Source organism: Eptesicus fuscus, chromosome 11, assembly GCF_027574615.1.
Source record: "Eptesicus fuscus isolate TK198812 chromosome 11, DD_ASM_mEF_20220401, whole genome shotgun sequence".
NCBI lineage: Eukaryota > Metazoa > Chordata > Mammalia > Chiroptera > Vespertilionidae > Eptesicus > Eptesicus fuscus.
Window position 1 is genome coordinate 82236428 of NC_072483.1, and position 13284 is coordinate 82249711.

A 13284-nucleotide genomic window follows, 5' to 3' on the forward strand; every position below is an offset into this window, starting at 1 on the left:
GGGACAGGTCTCACTTTAACAAACATGCCCCTCTGTGAGAGGCAGGCGGGCTGTTCCTCCCCCCGCCCCTCCGCCCCCCAGCCATCCCTCAGAGCCAAAGGAGAAAGGCTTTACTCTAGAGTAGCCTGAGGTCTGAGTCACCTGTTAATCTGATCCTATCCACTTTCCATTTCCAGTGTTTTTATTAATTTACCTGCCCCCCCCCACATATATATACTTTATTTGTACTTAAAACTGCCATTTCTACGAAAGTTTGGGAAGAAGAAGACACAAAATAAATATATTCAATGTACTTTTTGTGAACTGAAAGCTGATATGCTTTACTAAGTTATAAAGGTGGAGGAATTATAGTCAGCATAACAATAATCTATATGTATAAAAGCCCAGTGACCAGAACAGAACGACCGGAACAACCAGAATGACTGGTCGCTATGACGCGCACTGCAGCGGGTCAACCAGACTGATCATGGCCCCAGTTGTCCCCCCACAATCTCTCGAAGCCCCTTCCCAGCTGGCCCCTCCCCCAATCTCCTCCCCCCCCCCCCGCATCAGGGGTGGGGCCAGCTGGCCAACCTCTCACGTCCCTTCCCTCCCTGCCATCCCGGCCCAATCAGCCCCCATTGGGGCAGGCCAGCCAGACCCCACCCGTGCATGAATTCATGCACCGGGCCTCTAGTATTATATAAAGGCAGGTGCTACATTTCAGTGTATTGTATATATAAATATCACCTAAGCTATGTCTCAAAAAAAGGTGAGAACAATTGCTGAATTGTGAACACGTTGAGAAACAAAGTGTATTTTAATGATTTCTATATTCCAATAGGTAAGTTCTATGCCAAAAGTATAATCAAATTTAAAACATGATGGATCTCTACCAGCACCTTATAAAAAAGCAGTCACCTCAGAGAAGCAGACTAGGTGTTTGTGGTGGTTGATCTACGTGTTGCTATGTAGGGCCATCCCCAGCCTTCTAAGCCCAGCTCTGGTCCCCAGGGACTGCCTTCCCGTCAGCACTCAGTGCATCACACAGGCCCGGTTCCTCCTGCTGAAGTAGGCTTTGGCCATTAGGAAGAAGCAGCAGGAGATCAGCAGGTAGGGGTATTAGGATGTTTCCTTCCCCTCCTCCCCACTGTGCTCCCTCTCAGCCAGCCTGGCCTTTGAAAGTGGAAGCACTGGGCCATACTAGGTCACAGGTTCTGATCCCCCAAGGACCTCTCGCACACCTGCAGCTCTCACCAGCCTGGTAGAGACTGTCTTCCCTGGCCCTTTTCAGGCCCGGGCTGGTAAGAGCTCTTCATTCTTTTTGGAACGTGAGTGCCTCACTTTCACAAATAATCCCATTTTTAAATTCTCCTCAATTACACCTTTGAGCACACCATCTGTTTCCTGTTGGCACCCTGATGATACAGAATTCTAGGTCAGTTGGGTGAGTGGAACAACATTAAAAATAAATTGTCATTCCCTTGTGTAAAGTATTGTCAAACACGAACAGCAGGAACTTATCAATTCTAAAAGAAAAGCCTTGTGAACAATATGCTGAATCAGTGTGAGGACATGAAAGTAAATACTTAAGTTAAGTAAAGATAAAAAGAATCAAAGCAATTACCCTTCCACAAATGTCTAGAAATGAGCACAGGGGTATTATTTGAAAATTTTGCAGCAATTATACTATTTCGATTAATGTCCCTGGGAATTGTTTTGGCTTCAATAAACCATTTACCATTTATCTTGAAAGCCTGAGAAGAGAAAAAAAAAAAAAAAACTTTTTTTTTTATTTTTCTTAAGAGAAGGCATAAGATAACAAGAGAGAATATCATGGGTTGAGAGTTGAAAATGGGAAAAGGGGAGGACAAAATATAGATTGAAAAAACACAAGGGTAGTATGAGTTTTGTGTCCTTTTAGGTGTCCTATCTTTCAATGATCAATAATAAGTATAATGGTGAAAATAACAGTAACTAGTAGTTATTTACCATGTATTATATGACAGGCACTGCTTTAAGTGTTTCATATCTACATGAACCTCTTTTGATGCTCACAACTCCATTAGTCCATTACTAATATTATCCATTTTACAGATGAGAAAACTGAGACATAGTGAGGTTAAATAACTTGCCTAGGACCACCCAGCTTATAAAGGGCAAAGCCCTATTTTATCTATGCAGTCTTACCCCCTGGCTTATGATAATCACTTTTATACTATACCGCTGTAACATAAATGTTATACATAATCAATATCCTTCCCCATCCCTTGTTTCTTTTGGAAATAATGCATTGCCTACTTGCTCAACTCAAATATTAGAGAAGAAATAAACTCAGATATATTCAGGTTACATTTTAAGTACCAAGAAGAGACAATTTTGAAGAAGATATGAATTCTAAGCAAGAATTCTGCCTAACCTCTCCTAACTTTTCACCTTGTAAAGACAGAACATAATCATGTCAAATATATGACAACTAGAGGCCCAGCGCGTGATTGAAATCGTGCAAGGAGGCGCCTACCTCCCACTGTGCAAGGAGGCACCCTGTGGGCCGTCGAGGGAGTCAGGCTGGACCTACACTGCGGGCAGTCGGGACCCGCACCTGACTCGCGCAGTGCTGGCACTGTGGGAGTCAGGCCGGACTGGCGCCGCGGGTGGCCAGGACCCACGCCTGACTTCCACTCCAGACCCCCCCCACCAGCACCCCTGCCTGTGTCCGCTCCGGGCCACTGGAGCTGCCGCGCCGGCTTGGGCAGGCCCCCCTGTCTCTGTCTCTGTCTCCACTCCAGGCCTCACCTGTGTGTGCAACCTCCTCCTGCTGGGTTGTGACCTGTTAGGGTGTCCCGGCCTAATTTGCATATTACCTCTTTATATATACCAAACATTGTCATATGATAAACATTATTTTTTAAAGTCAGAAAATAAGCCCTAAGTGGTTTGGTTCAGTGGATAGAGTGTCAGACAGTGGACTGACGGGTCCCAGGTTTGATTCTGGTCAAAGGCTTGTACCTCTGTTGCAGGCTTGATCTCTGGTCATGGTGGGGGCATGTGTGGTAGGCAACCAATTGATATGTATCTCTTACATCAATATTTCTCTCTGTCTCTCCCCCTCCCTTCTACTCGCTCTAAAAAAATCAATGGAAAAATATCCTCGGGTGAGGATTAACAAAAATAAATATATAAGTAAGTAAACAAACGAATGAATGAATGAATGTAAGGAAATAAGGTAATCTAGAAAGTTCTTTTTAAAAAAAATAATTTTTGAGTTCGTTTTTGAAGAAGGTGGTGACTGACCTGAAAATGAGAAAAAAACACAAAACTCATTCTCTAGACCTCTCTAAGGAAATCTTCCAAGAGGATCAAGGTGCTCCTTGTCATTATAGTCCACAAGGTAGAGGAATTCACTAACAGGATAAGCATGTTTAGACTTGGACACTCAACTGACAAATGGTGTTTTGAATCAGAAAAATAGAGGGACTGAACATAGAACTTTCCTGAACTTTATGTATCATGTTCACAAAGTAAGAAGAGGTATAGCCTATAGATCTAGAAAGGAAAAGATCACCCTTGGAGGTCTAATCAGTAATGCATGTGGTACTCAATCGAAAAGAAGCAAGGAGTGGGTCACTGACATCTGCTTCCTGCTGAGAGCCCAGCTAATTCTTTTGAACAGTGTGTTTGCTGAGCTTACCAGGGTAGAAGTTTGGTTTCCAACTTCATTACCAATAATTAAAGGAGTACATTTGACTGGAGAGTATATGAGGAAAATAATGAAAAGATGAATGGACAGATAAATAAATGTTCACCCATCAATCCATTAGGTCCTTGGAGACACATCTTGGACAACAAAGGGCATCACTGGTGGTAGTGGAAATACTTTGAATTTAGTTATTTCTTGCCACCTAATAGGACACAAAACTCACACTGCCCCAAATAGAGTCAATGAAAACTGGAATCACAGATAGTCTACAAACTTGAAGTGTATTATTTTCACGAACCTCCTCATCAACCAAAGACCCAAATAAAAGAAACACAAGCTATGGAGAGACAGTGCACATGACTAACAGCACACACAGACATCTTTTATGTGCTTCTCAATTTACTTACGAGGTAACATCTTTTTTTAACTACAAGGCTTTGCAATTGTTTGTTCTGTATTATTATAACAACCGTTGTAAATTATAGAAACGGAAATCTAACCAAGTTAAGACGCTCACTCAGCAATTAATTTTAAGTCAGCCAGCTTGCAGGCTGCTTGGAAATGAGTTCATGACTTTTTATTTTCCTCTGGTAGCCTAGCATAATAGTTTTCATCTTTTGGGCCAGCAATAAATACTTATTGATTAACTGAAGTCAGGGACAGACATGCCACCAACTTCTGCAGCACGGACATCAGACATACTGATTTCCACAGCCACGTCTGAAGCCCAGTCATCTACAAAGAGCAGATGTTAGTGGTGCAGATGCTGAACTGTGCCATAGGGGCGATGAACTGTAACACCAAACTAAAGTCCGGGGGTCAAAGGGCATTATTCCTGAACTGTGACTAAAATAAGAAATTTGCCTCATGATTTCAGACCTCTGGGGTAGAAAGTCTATTTGTTTTAAAAACACGGGAAGAGTTTAATTGATCATCGCAATTATGTAGAACCAGATGACACAGAGACATTCAGCTTGCTGTTATCCATGCCATTATTCAGACAAATAGTGCGAAAGGAGATGGAAACACCATTCTTACTAACAATTTCAAGAAATATGGAGACTGAAGTAATGGCTTCTTTTAGTCAATATTATCTTAAAATACCAAATACAAGTGTAATGATTTTAAATAAGCTGTGGTAAGGCAAAAAGCCTACTCACTTATTTTCCTTGATCATGCCCTTTTCTACATACATGCATTAAGTAATCAGAGTCAGCGTTTCCACATAAACAAAAAGAAAATAAGCAAGATATACCACATAATTTCCTTTACTTTAATTTTACACACAGAAAAAAACAAACACCCCACCATAAAGCCCCAAATTTCTTCCATATGTAAAGGAGTTTGAGTTTAACAGAGTCTCATTTTCATACAGAAGAATAATCAGATATTTTTTTTCATTTTACCTGTTTTTTTTTTTTTTTTCTGATAGCTATCAAGATTTTTCCCATTAAGTCCAGGAATAAGCAGAGTGAGAACTGTTTTCTGGTACCATATGATGGATGCATTGTTTCAGTGATAAATTGACAGGGTGTGGTGGCTGTATCTGGGAGGTTGTCTTCTTTTATCTGGTAAACATTAAAAAAGGGCAAACACAGAGAGATAGCTTTTCTTAAGGCAACTGCCAGCAAAGGCTGTCACCTTCCTTATCACCTTCGAATGTGAGAATGAGCAGATCAAGCTGCCTTGGTATTTCTTACTTCCATTGGGCCGAATCAAGATCTTAGTAAAATTTCAAATTGGGTACAGAGCAAGGAAATAACCAAATGTGTGCATATTGGGGCATAATTCATCATATGGCTTTATCAGATAAAGCAAATGAGAAAATCCCGAGCCAGTCATAAAAGCGTGTCCAACTCTGAGTGACTTGTCCTTAAGATGGATCTTCTGTAAATAATTAAATTAGTGGATTTTTTTCCCCCTCTTCCCATCTGGGCAGAAAGAAAAAAAAAAAAAAGTCATGCACGTACACACACACACACACACACACACACGCAGAAATAAATCCCAAAGGCTAAGCCTTCTGTTTAAGTTGTTAGTGCAAAAAAAGGCTTTGCCATATATTGAATTATTAGCCAGATTCTTGAACTTCAAACTGCAAAAGAAAATCAGCACAGCTATTATAAATAATTTGTTTAGGTGTGATTAGGAATTTATGGGAAATGTAATCTATTTCATGGCCACAAAGATTTATGTGAATAAAAACCGGAGTCATATTGTTAAAAAGGTTTTAATACAGATAAGTAATTTGAAAGCATTTTGTAATAGACACGGGAAACCCTTTCCAGCTCTCAAGAGCAGCGCTTCTACTTAGGGAATGAGGAGCACTTACACTGAGTGAACGCAGGGCCATGCTGCTGGGTCCTGTTTGGCTGTCAGACCACCTGGACTGAAGACCAGAAAAGCTGGGGCTGGTTACAAGAAAGGAAGATAGATGGGGCTGTAATGGTGGTAGGGAAGGGAGGAAGAAGGGATGCTGGGGTGTATGTGTGCGTGGGGGGCGGGGGACGGTGGGGGGAGTCTTGCTTCTCTTTTACTAAAAGGACAAACTGCAAGTCATTTTATCTGTGGTCCAGGTAACTACCAGGAGTGGCTATGACTGCATGGCTAAAACATTTCCCTGCTCAGGGACTCGGCCCCTGCAAACACGGCTTCCCTGGACTTGCTGTTAAAAGCAATCTGCCAAGAGGCTCGGAGACCCAGGGGTCTCATATCAAGTGAGCAGTAGGAAGGTGACCTTTCCCGCTGCTTGTTTATGAGGGATCTGCAGACTCCGGCTCAGTGTGGGTCCGGCAGCGGCAACAGGCCGAAGGGGAGATGGTGAACTCGCTATGTTTTGTGTGTGGGTTTTTTTTTTTTTTTTCCTTTTCTTGAGGTCATATAATCAACTTAGAAAATACAGCTGGAAAAGAACAAGAATGAAAGCTTGGTTTTTTTATATCCTATCTTACATTTTAGAGGTAAATGGTTAAAGGCAAATTCCCTTTAATACTTTTTTATTAGAGTGCAACCAACTTAGTAACAATTTAGTTACTACACTGAGCCGTTAGATCCAAGTACACAAAATGAAGGAAAAGAGACAAAAGGAGAACTGAATGAGGCAGCAGAAAATAAACAGAATTAAGACTAAAATACAAAGAAACCTGATAGGAAAAAGACAAAGAAAAATGTAGTTCTATTAAGAAGATGATCATTTTTTATTTTTCTTGCTTAACTTTCTATAACTTAATAAATAATATCTCACTTAAAAGACACTCATAAGAATATAAGATATTTTCAAGCGAAAGTCATCTTATTTTTACACAATGTTGCGAAGTAACTGCCTGTCTAGGAAGTCTGCATGTATCCACCATGACCTGGAATTACTCAGAGGAGGCCATGCCAGGTATACTGAAAATCTTCTATTTGAATGCTCATTCACATTTGCATGTAGCTCACACAAACAAAAACTACTCCTATGTGGTAATTCCCTTTACTATTTGTTAGGAGTTGCTTGTCTTTAGGTATTGATTCTATTCTTTCATTTAACCAAGAATCTCAGGCCCCTTTCCAGAGTATTAATATTAAAAAAAAAAATTCAATGCATAACCTGACCCATCCCCCCTCCCCCAGGCAACATTTCACCTATTCTGAAAACAAACTAAAATAAAATCCGATACCACAATCGCAAAAGAAGAACGATGCCCGAAATGGGTGAGTGACGCTGTGACCTCCTCAGTCCTGCTTTACTTACCGCCCCACCAGAAAACACGCACACACTTTGTTGACTGGATGGCTATGACTGATTGATGATAGCCTGGTAAGGTTACCATAGCTAATTACAACATCATTCATCTAAGCCTGCGTGGAAAAAAAATACCAGGCTCCCGGGGAAGAAAAAGGAAAGAAAGAAACGCTATGCCATAGCTAGCTGTTAACTTTTGAATAATCAGCCGCAACAGGAAACAAATAGGATGAAACTCAACGACCAAATTATGACTTATGGATCCATCCAAGCAAATGACCTCAGTCCCCTGGTGATTTCAACTCTGAGTTGCACAGCCCACAGCCCAGTGCTCCCAGCAACAAGGGACCCTCACAGGCTTGTGCGCTTTGTAGTAGGAATTCAAAGGCTCCAGCAGCCGCCCAGCCCAGCCCAGCCCAGCCCTGAGCATCAGTTCTGCTATGTGTGTGGTGTGAGCGTGTTTGTCTAGGATCAGATGCCAATACTTAAACTCCCATTACGGGCACAGCAGCTACTTACATACTGCAGCCTAATTAAAGGAATAAACTTCCCCCTTCTTTATTTTTTCCTGAAGATCAGTGCCATGAAGGGATTTGGTTTCGTTAAAAAACCCAGACAAATGTTCCCATATGCTTCCCTTATGCAGTAAATTGTCAAATTCAGAGGAAAACAGTCACGAGTCCCAACACTCATCTATGGCTATACGACGTTTTCTGAGAACTACTGAAAACAGAGAGCAAAGAACTCAGTGTTTTGAAAATAATGATAACAAACACACAAGCATAATTTCCATGTCAGTTCTGAAGCGGCACAAACACACGTGGAAACAATAAAGCATCTGAGGCACCTTCCAGCTTTCAAGTCTCAGAAACAAGAACCACTTTCAAATACAAAGTAGCTCATCTTCAAAGTTTAACACACGAGAGGGGAGTAAAGCTAATACCATTTCAACTCCCAACTTTAATCAGATCGCTTCATATCTGGGTAATAGAGATCACAGGAGTGGCAACAACCACGTTGAAAGGACTCTGTATCCTGACACACTGCTTGAATTAAATTGCTAAAATAATTATAACCAAAGAAATGTTTTCTCATGGAAGCCTGAACCCAACATAGCAAAGTTCAGTCAAGAAGTCCTTAGAAAAATTATCAACATGTCTAAACTAAAACTACTAATTAATTGGGGCCAGGGGAGGACAACTGAGTCAAATTCAACGTTAGCTGGGCATTAATGAAATTCTCTGGGGACAGTGATAGCCCATAAAAGCAAGAAAGGCTCATGTTATAGATGAGAACACTGTGGTCCTCTGACATGTGGCAGTGACACATCAGAAAGTGATCTGGATAGTCGCAGATAAGAATATCCAATCCTATGAAATGCCAGATGCATCCACTTTTGGGGGCTGGTGTTGGAAAAGGGTGGTCCTGATAGATATAGGTTAGATGACTTGTGTGGGAACACAGCTAGATGAAAATCTGTAGGGTTGGGAACCAGCTCCCTATAGCTGGTTCTCAAGGGTCAAGGACTGGGCCAACCTTGGGCCAGAAGGTCTTCTGGAGAACAGTACAAGGTCATAAAGGCAGCATAGGACCTACTGGGGGAAAGGCTCAAGAGCATATTCTTCCAAACTGCTATTCTATCTTATTTACAGAAGGTCCTACATGAAGACACTTGAAATGTCAAAAAGAGTACAACAATATCCACAGGACAGAAAAAGTCACCCAGGAATCCCATTAGGATAATGCTTTTGGTGCCAGTTCCCCCCAAACACACATACACCTGCATGCATTCACGTGTGTACACAAACTCATGGGATGAGGAGACAGGAGCAGATTCATTTCTGAAATCTAAAGAAGGTTTTAACAAAATGTTCTCCATCTTAATTTTCTGGTCTTTATTCCCTTATTAGCTTACGATTTGCAGCTATTCATAATATCTATTTATTACTTTACACTCTATCTCAATTCCAAAAGATAGGACGTGCTACTTTATCACATACCGTATTAAAAGTCATGGATAATTGAAATCTATAATTAATCCAAAAAGTGTCATGTAGTTGAAAGAGCACTGTACTAGAAGCCAAGAGGTGAAGGTTCCAACTCTAGTTCTTCAACCAAATAGTGATTTGGTATTAGAGCATACACTCTCTCTAAGCTTTTTTCTTTCTTTCTTTTCTTATTGTAAGGTAATGACAATTGTCTAGACAATTGCTGATCATAAAAATCTATGGAACTGGCTATTTCTAGACCAGCATTTCATAAAGGTTGTTCTAAGGGTGCTAACAATTCTTTTGGTGGTGGTGGGTTCTTTGCTGTAGGAATTGTGAAAAAACATTGGGATTTTCTGCTGCCTGCTCAACACTTTCTTCTCTGAAAGCACAACCAGTCCTATTTGGACAATAAATAAACATACATGAAATAGAATAGCTTCTAGAACTTAAGTGCTCAATAAGTGTTATTTGTTAATGAACTAGAATCAAATATATGTTGAAATCCCGAAACATGTCTAAAAGTAACACTGGTTCCACAAAGAAGACTTAGACAATTCCTGGACTGGGTAATTCTAAAGCGCAAATGGCCTCTGTGCATCTGATTCTTTGCTATTTCACCTGGTATTTGTTCCACCATGTCTCTTCTTTTAAATAGGCTATTTAGCAACCTCTAGGCTATACAGTAAAAAGCATCAACCAATTTTAGAAACTTAGAATCTTTAAGTGTTCCAGTGATTTGCTAGTTAGGGCTGAGTCAGGACTTACTCATTTAGCATTACATTAGAAAATCCATTAGAAAATAAATGGTAGGAAATTATTTAGATGAATGAAGTTGGAATTGTGTGGTTGCCCACTTGATTTAAAACTCTTCTTACAAATTAAAAATATATACCCCATTAGCTTATAGGGCATAAAACTATAAACCTTTTTAGGCAAGTGGAACATTTCTTCAATGCATTTTGTACCACTTTATTGTTGAATAAAGAATTAAGACATTTATTTATTGTACATCTACTGTACTGTCTTGAAGATTTGGACAAGGCATCAAAACCAAGGTTAATATTTGAGCTTGAGCTTAAAGGGTGCATATGTTCACCAACTAGACAAGAGGCAAAAGAGGTGAGTACCTATAAGGCATGGAATTTGAAAACAGGTGGCACTTGGGGCACTGGTAAGTGGTTCATAGAGGCTGCATGTTAAGGTGACTGTAGGCGTGTGGCCAGGAATGAAAGTGGGCAGAGGAGGTAGCCAGGTCACGAAGAGCCTGAGTATGAACTTTCTGCATATTCTGTGCATAAATATTTCATCTTGGAAGATACAAAAAGAACAGCAGGGGCCACGTAGGGAAGGTTGTTGGTTTTTAACAGAATACTGCTGATGATTAGCTTGTGTTGGCAAAAGAGACATAAAAATTATACTGAACTTTGAGTATATTTTAACCCCCAATATCGGTCAAAATTTTTGGTGATTAATATGACCCAATCATAAAAATGTCTTGATTCCTAACATGTGTTAAATTGTGTCTCCTTAAGTGAGACAAGCAGGAGAGCTGGGGAGGATTAAATTCCCCAGCTTCCCGAAGGGGTCTCAAGGAAGAAACAACAGTGAGAATAGGCGCTTGTTTTTGCTGCACCCGCCTGGGAGGGCGTATGGGCCCCATGACAAGCAGGGCCAGTTCCAATGGCCTCGGGAGCTGAGTGGGGAGCAGGGCTGGGCTCTGTGTTTGGCATTTTATGTGCACAATGTTATGATGAATCGCTGGGACACAAATGCTGCTGCTTCTCCAACAGCCCCTCCCACTCTTCATGTAAACAGGATCTCAGGGGGGGCTGGCCCCGGGAGGAACCATGGCTACGGGCTGCTGCCATGCACATCCCTCCATCCTGAGATGACGCCTGCCCAACTTATGACCACATCCTGCCCCGAGGCAACAGACAACAAACAAAACAAAGCGGGTAGACACCAAAGCTGGCTGTGTTGCTTCCTTCTTCCATTTGTCAGAGAAACTACATACATAGGCTTTTCCTTTGCTTTTAAAGTTCAAGATATGAAAAGTACTCAGTCTGATGGGACCCTGAGGGTAGATAAGGGATGATTTTGTCATTGTTCATCCCCGCCCAAATTCCTCCAGCGAATTGAGGAGCCACCTGCATCAGCTTACTAATGAGTTTGGACATGGTTCTCCACGCAGCAGGACACCGCTGGAAGCTGTTAAGCCGGGGCCATATAATCAGATTTGTGACTTAGGAAGGCGGCACTGGCAGAGCAGGGGTTACAGACAGCAGCACTGTCCAGAAAGGGGTGAGTTGGAGGCTTTGCAAGCGTCTGATTAATGATAAGGGTCTGGGTTGCTGCAATGGTGCGGACAAGACGGCTGGAGAAAGTGGAGATGGTGGGAAGGAAAAGGAGGAGCTGGAGATGATTCCATGATTTCAGACCTAGTCTCTGGGAGGCACACTGATCACCTAACAGTTAGCTCATCTCATCCTTGAATCCACAGCACGAGGGGGAATGGGACTTGAAGCCAACGAGTTAGCGTTTGCAGGGTTTTCATATGTATTCACAAAGTAAATCCCAGGAAAACTAAATCAATTATTTTATCCTATTTTTTTTTTTTTTTTACAACAGCATATAAGAGGCACAAAGCCAAATTGTTCCTGACACTGGGGCCAGTGTCAAATCCTGGCCTTGACACCTAACAGTTTTGTGATTTTTGATGAGTTACTGAACTGCCCTGTGCCAGCCTTATCCCTTAAATGAAAAGAATGATAGAACTCAACTAAGTATCAAGATGCTTAAGTGAGTTGTTGTGAGTCAAGGATTTAGAATGATCCCTGCATGGTCTTAAGCTTAGTGCTTGTTGTGTAGTCACCTTTAATAAATATTATTTTCTATCTCTGTCTTACCCCAAATCAGTATGAAAGGAGTAGAAAGTCCACTTGCAAAGAAGAGAAACCTCAGCTTACTTCTTTCTCTTCCCGCATTCAATGTTATGTGCTCAGATGGTTCAACAAAAGAAACTAGGAAAAATCTGAAGAAAAAGAAACCTTTTCTCTGAGAATGAGCACAAGAAAGATAAAAACAAATTTCCCAGACACGAGCACTCCGAGGTGAGGTTTGGCCTTTTGAAGACCAAAGTGCTCGCTTATAAATAGAATATTAAAACAAGCAAAGGCAATTTTCCCCTTTCGTCTTCCCTTATTGCCTAATTTTCCTCCCATCTCATTTGCATAATGGATAAAAAGGCATCCATTATGCAAATGACTGACAGGGCTGTGAAGTTGTTGAAGCCACAAACCTGGCTTCCCATGAAGAGAAGCCGCCCAGTGTCCGGGTTGCAGCAGACTGCTTCTCTCGCTTGCATTCCAACAAACGGGAGCATCATGGAGCCTGTATCGATCACTACCATCCACCTGGTTCTTCGAAAAGGGGCCCTGCAGATGCTTCCCGGAAAATTAGTGCAAAGGACGGATACTCAGAATTGTTGCGTGTAAAAGAAACGTGACAGTATACACTTTGTTTCAGGTGCGAAAAACTCGTACTATGTACAGTTGTTACAACTTTAAGCATATGCTTTGCTTTAAAAGGCAAAGTGGAAAAAGCCCCTGTTCTAGCTTGAGAATTAACCTATAACAGGTGCTCAGAGCTGTCTCAAAATGTCTGCATACATTCAATAGGAATAAAAGCTGTTTTAAGTACCAAAATATTGAAGTTTTCAGAAACTTCATGCTGTTAAACTGACCTAAATTTATCTCTAAGCGGTATCACCAAACACTGACATATTATGTCTCTTACAATTGTCAATTCACTGAAACTTGAGAAGAATGTTTATTTTTCTCCTTCTACCCACACCTTCAAAACAAATATAACAAAAAAAAAAAAATTCTGAG

The 13284-nt window shown here is 41.2% G+C and overlaps 1 protein-coding gene across 4 annotated transcripts in view; it reads right to left on the reverse strand.

Moving 5' to 3' along the window:
* PARD3B (par-3 family cell polarity regulator beta) overlaps positions 1 to 13284 on the reverse strand; it is a 910289-nt gene that overhangs the window by 562982 nt on the left and 334023 nt on the right. The window lies entirely within an intron of this gene.